The sequence below is a fragment of the Ipomoea nil genome, unplaced genomic scaffold (genome assembly GCF_001879475.1).
Source record: "Ipomoea nil cultivar Tokyo-kokei standard unplaced genomic scaffold, Asagao_1.1 scaffold0642, whole genome shotgun sequence".
In the NCBI taxonomy this organism is placed as follows: domain Eukaryota; kingdom Viridiplantae; phylum Streptophyta; class Magnoliopsida; order Solanales; family Convolvulaceae; genus Ipomoea; species Ipomoea nil.
The window spans coordinates 5,850,805-5,855,899 of NW_017617070.1; the positions used below are offsets into that span (position 1 = coordinate 5,850,805).

Here is a 5,095-nt window from a genome sequence, read left to right on the forward strand (position 1 = left end):
AGCAAAAAACATAAGGGCTTCCTAACTACTGCAAGCCAGACAATGTTTGATGCATCAGGTACAGCACAAACAACTGAGGACCAAACTAGAGAATGACTAAAAGGTGTGGCAAAGATGGTAATATCTTGATGCAGTGTTTAATTCCGAGGTGCTTTTAGTTGAATGGACGGGCAATGCTTCCAAACCTGTAAATGTAATTAGACCATTAAGTGTATAGAATTAACTTTCATAAAGCACATACAAAAGAGGATAAAATAAGAAGGGAAACACTTGCACTTGATTCGCTCTCAAACGTGCATTTCATTTCAACACACAATGATTAAAGGACCTTAACTCATGAAGTAATGATTGTTAAATCCAAAAAAAAAAAAAAAAAAAAAAAAAAAAAAAAGGCAAAGCCCTGTCATTCCTATATTCAAGTTCTCCAATAACAGAAGATAGAATAACATGATAATACAAAAGCAAGAGCTAGTATGGATTTTATGATTGCCATGTAGGTTGCAAAGAATATCAAAATATTTAAGGTCCAGTGTGGTAAAGCACTAAAGATTATAAAATACAGAGTGCCCACTGTGACTTATTCCATAATCAATTCTGGTTGTGAATTATTTGCTTAAATAAGCTAAAGTGTAGTAATATTAATAAACTATATATTTGCCAAACGGGTAAAAGTTTGATTAATTGGTTAGTAATCCCAAATTCCCAATAATCAGACTAAATAATCTCTTCCCACTTATTTGAGTTCTTAAACTATTAGTTTAGGTAATGCTGTCACTTAAGCAACAAGAAAACTGCAAAGTGCAGAAGTTAAAAAGTTATGTGCAGAAATCAAGACTCAAGAACAAATTTCCTTTGCTGGTAAAGTTCTTATATTTATTTATTTTATTTAATAGGGGGGAAGTAAGGAGGATGAGAAACTTGCCAGAAATTAAGAACACATGCAGTTTTTCATCCTTTGAATTGCCATTCCCTGCGGCACATGGGACAGTGTGCCTGAGAAGTCTGTGAATTCACCCACTTCAAGATACAATGGAGATGAAATGCATGATTGCAAGCACCCCAAACTGCAAGAAAACATTTAAACCACCTGAACATACAAACTATACGATGAACATTCTCTTTACATCCTTGTAACATAAGCATTGAAGATGATCTTTCATAAAAGACAATAATTGAGACACCACCGTAGATCTTTATTATTAATCATTTAGCGGACCAAGTGCCATACAGGTGGCAGGAGGGATATGAATTGGAAGTTTAAACCAAGAGAGTGTTGGTAAAAACCCCAAAATATAATGATTGTCAATTGTCAAAAATGATTATGAGCTTCAAATTGCACAGAAAAGCTGGAGCACTCATCTACAGCAACTGTCTTGGAAATTTTATACACCGAAAGGATTAAGCAAATCCTTGCTAATTTCACAAACATATTTTTATCGAACAAGTTTGTAGATCCAGGGGAAATTTCAAATTTATAAGATGCAGGAGAAAAGGATATCATTATCAATCCCACAAGAAGTAGAAGTCTGAACTAGACAGTATTTTGATAAACTGATAGAAAAGTTAGAATTAAAGGCAATATAATGGCAGGTATAAAGAGTAACAGTTTGGAATCCTAATAGAAGTAGAAACTTAATGGTGATACAATGACAGGTGCAAATAGTAACTACTTGACATCCTACCAGAAGTAGAAACAAAGCTTAACGATAATAGTGGATTTACTAAAGGCATAAAAATAAGTATTACAGTGCCACACTGCCACATGACCATATAATCCAAATGTGTGCAAGTACAAGGCAATAATAGCAATCAGAGTCACATAGAAAAGATAGAATTAAGGGCAAAATAATGGCAGGTATAAAGAGTAACAGTTTGGAATTCAAATAGAAGTCGAAACTTAATGGTAATACAATGGCAGATTGGCAGGTGTAAAGAGTAACAACTTGACATCCTAACAACAACCATCAAAGGCCATCCTACAAATTCCACAAGTCTCATCCTGTGCATCCCATGTCCATGAAGCAACAGCATGCCACCTGTAGTTTTTATTGACAATTAACAAAAAAGAAGAGAGTATTAAGATCCCCCACAATCTACTTATTAGAAATTTGAGTGGTATCAAGTTGAGACAAAGGAAGTACTCTGTTCATAGCCACCCACAGCACAAAGCAAAGGAATTGGTCAAGTGAAAACTGATTACACAGAAATTTAAGCTGGATAGCAAAAGACAGGCAATCTCAAGAATTTCTGGCATACTGAAAATTAGTCCAACCAAACACCAAACAAACAGAAAACAATAAGAAGAATTAAAATGAAACAAAGTTTATATGCATGTCCAAATCAAACTTCACTAGTGGTGAAGTGAGAAACTAAAAATAAAAAGGTTAATACTTCATGAGTTCAAGAAATTCACACAGAACAACGATGCATATCAAATGGCTCCCAAAGCCTTACCTTAAACAAATTATAAAATGCCAAATTGATTTGAGTTTCAAGAATTTAGGAATTATTTTAATTTTTTAATATTACATTTTGCATCAATATAACTCCAGTAGATCATAAATAAAATCCAAATTATTCAAAACACAAAATGACAAAAAAGGATACGTATAATCTTGACTTCCATAGTCTCTTCCCTGCAAGATCAGAATTACAGTCACAATTACTCCTATATTCACACACACAACACACTTGGAACTTATTGCGAATTCAACTCAAAATCAGGCAAAGGCGGAGCAGGGAAGCAGGCAATGGCGGACGGTGGAGCAGAGAAGCAGGCGGATGGCGGAGGCTTCGTCTTTGTCTCCTTGAAGTTTTCGATTCTTAGATTTTCAGATGGTGGAGTGGCGGACGGCGGAAGGCTCAGCACTGAACCGTTCGGTAAATTAAAATTCAAAAAGGCTTACCGAATTGTGAAGCGGTTTGGTTCGGTTGGATTCGGAAAATCCGAATTGAACCGCCATCCCTATCCTGGATTAGGGATGACAATTTTACCCGCACCTAATGATTTCCCGCATTCCTGTCCCTATGGATTTTAAAATACCCTCACAATTTAGGTAATGGGTGCGGGTATGAGGAGAATTTTGTATACCCGAGTGGGTATGGGGGCGGGGGCGGGGAAGGTATCCCCGCCCCGCACCCGCACTTATATATTTTGTTATTAGTATTCATTTATTATATAAGTTTATGCATATTTTATAATTAAAAATGCATAATAAATTAAACTTCTTAATTTTTTGTTAATTAAAATTGAATAAGAACAACACAAATAATATAATGAGTAAACACTTAATACAATTTATACTACCAATACAATTTTAGGTCCAATGATTAACTTCATTGGCTCTTATTAAATTTTAGAGTTATGTTCAAACTTATAAAAAATCCATGTAATAATTAGAGTTGTAGTATAAAATTTTTATTAGATTTAAGTGTAATATGAAGAATTAGAGTTGCGGGTTGGGTATTACCCGCACCCGTTGATGGGGTGAGAACCCCGGCCCAAGAAGAGGGGCCCAAGAGAGGAGTCCAGGAAAGAAGATATGGGCCGGTAGCGAAAGAAGCCTAGTGGAAAGCTTGGGCCGAGTCCAGGAGTCGGCCCAGGCCCGAGCACGGATAGAGACTCGACCCTGAGCCGTTAGGGAACATTGAAGAGCCTCATTTAAGAAGACTCGGCCCCGAGAACCGTTGAAAAGCGTTCAAGCGTAGCTTTTAAGTCGGTCCAGGAGCCGTTGGAGGCATTTAAAGCGGGACTCGGTCAGGCAGGCGGTTATGAGTCCAGAGAGCCGTTGGCCGGTCCGGTAACGGCGCCCAACGGCTTAGTAATGGTAATTAGCCTTAACACCAATGATTGATGTCCTTCAAGTCGGACGGAGAGGAGCCTACTATATAAGGGCATCTCCACCCTTGTAATAGTGGCGAATCCATGCCCAGGGAATAAGAGACACACACTTTCTAGCTACTATTCAATTACTCTTCTTTTGCTGTCACTTTGTGAAAGGTGAATCCACCAACCAAAGGTTGTGTTGGACCTCCTTGGACTCGAAAACCCGAAAACCAACACCCGTAAAATCTCTGCGGGGACGGGTATGAGGTAAGAATTTCATTACCCGCGCGGGTGCGGGTGCGGGTACGGGGAGTGGGTTGGAAATGCGAGTGCTGGGGCAGGGGATATATCCCCCGCACCCACCCCGCCCCATTGCCATCCCTATCCTGGATGGCGATGATGTCTGCAATTTGAAGGATATAAGGGTCCAGTTCATAACAGAAAGGGTGGAGAAGTGTCTTGTTAAAAGTTTAAAAACTCGCCTCCGAATTAACGTAATTGGTTTGTTGTCTGACTTAAAGATTATAAGTGGAGGTTGTAGTGTGTGGTTCGAATGGCACGTGAAACAAAAAAACTCAAGAATTATACAAAGTATGATTAGGATTAAGTTATAAAAAAAAAAGGGAAAATTGTACTTTTCGTCCCTAAGTTATAGAGTAATTATATAATTCGTCCCTGAGTGTTGGTCATGCTCACTTTTCGTCGCTAAATTATTATTAGCGTTGCACTTTTCGTCTCTAAGTTATAGAGTAATTGTAGAATTCGTCACAGAGTGTTGGTCATGCTTACTTTTCGTCCCTAAATTATTATTGGCGTTGCACTTTTCGTCCCAGAGTTATACTAAAATTGCAAATTTGGTCCCTAATCACTACTATATAAATGGTACACTACGTCACTTAATAGACGGAGGTTTTTTAAATAACCATCGTCTAATATATTTTGTTATAATACGTCACTTAATAGATGACGGTTTTTTAAATAACCGTCGTATATACCTTAATTAATTTTTTTACGCCATACACTTTAAATAACCACCGGCGGTTTTTTACACATACACGGCGGTTTTCGAAGTGTCGCGCGTGTAAGTGACTGTCCTTGCAAATATACACTTCCTACGGCGGTTTTAGAAACCACCGTGTATGTTAACTATATACGGCGGTTAAACAACCGCCATGTATGTCAACTATATACGGCAGTTACTTAAACAACCACCGTCTATTAAATGACGTAGTATAACACAATATATTATACGTCAGTTATTTAAAAAAT

General features: G+C 37.6%; 1 long non-coding RNA gene across 2 annotated transcripts; it reads right to left on the reverse strand.

Moving 5' to 3' along the window:
• Positions 1 to 951: 951 nt before the first annotated feature.
• Positions 952 to 2,955, reverse strand: LOC109174356. Of its 2 annotated transcripts, none has more exons than XR_002053057.1 (2): positions 2,608 to 2,955; positions 952 to 2,036 (listed from the first exon to the last, which is right to left on the reverse strand). It is a non-coding gene; the product is annotated as an uncharacterized LOC109174356 (long non-coding RNA). The 2 variants fall into 2 exon arrangements; XR_002053056.1 differs by having other exon boundaries at positions 2,142 to 2,955.
• Positions 2,956 to 5,095: the final 2,140 nt, after the last annotated feature.